The sequence below is a fragment of the Limulus polyphemus genome, unplaced genomic scaffold (genome assembly GCF_000517525.1).
Source record: "Limulus polyphemus unplaced genomic scaffold, Limulus_polyphemus-2.1.2 Scaffold4292, whole genome shotgun sequence".
NCBI classification, from domain to species: Eukaryota; Metazoa; Arthropoda; class Merostomata; order Xiphosura; family Limulidae; genus Limulus; species Limulus polyphemus.
In genome coordinates this window covers 31,302-32,094 of record NW_013669902.1, presented here as the reverse complement: position 1 = coordinate 32,094, position 793 = coordinate 31,302, and the positions used below count along the sequence as shown (strand labels likewise).

Below are 793 nucleotides of genomic sequence, written 5' to 3'. Positions count from 1 at the left end.
GGTTTCTAGCGTTTAATTCCGCAGACATACCGCTGTGCCACTGGAGAGCAAAACATCTGAAATTAGAATTACTTGGTCGTTGTTAAGAACAAAACTACATAATGGGCTATCTGTGCTCTGCCCACTACGGGTATCGAAACCCGGTTTCTAGCGTTTAAGTCAGCAGACATACCGCTGTGCCACTGGAGAGCAAAACATCTGAAATTAGAATTACTTGGTCGTTGTTAGGAACAAAACTACATAATGGGCTATCTGTGCTCTGCCCACTACGGGTATCGAAACCCGGTTTATAGCGTCGTAAGCCTGCGGACTTGCCGCTGAACCACTGGGGTACATATGAGAATTAGTTTGATTATTTAGAAGAGATAAGCCAATTAACAGAAGAAAATATTAAAGATACTGATAGAAATAATTGAAGCGATTTTTCTTTAAGGCTCAGAATGAGTGGTGTATAAACTATACACGATACTAAGCCAACAGCTAAGCGTTAGACAATATTACATGTCAAGCTGCTTATTTCATTATTTCACCACAAGACCAGGACACTGTTAGCGTGTTGGACGGACTGAGAACCAGCGAGTCCAAAGTTCGCATCCCGTTGCCACAAAATCGCACTCTGTCCTTTGGGTGCGTTACAACAAACACATGTGGTTGAACGTGTTGATGTTACACCTTACAATAAACACATGTGGTTGAACGTGTTGATGTTACACCTTACAATAAACACATGTGGTTGAACGTGTTGATGTTACACCTTACAATAAACACGTGTAGTTGAACGTGTTGATGTTAC

The 793-nt window shown here is 41.5% G+C and overlaps 1 protein-coding gene across 1 annotated transcript in view; it reads right to left on the bottom strand.

The window, feature by feature from the left end:
• The window catches only part of LOC106470918, a 50,257-nt gene that overhangs the window by 41,875 nt on the left and 7,589 nt on the right, over positions 1–793 (bottom strand). The gene's annotated exons all lie outside the window — the stretch shown is intronic.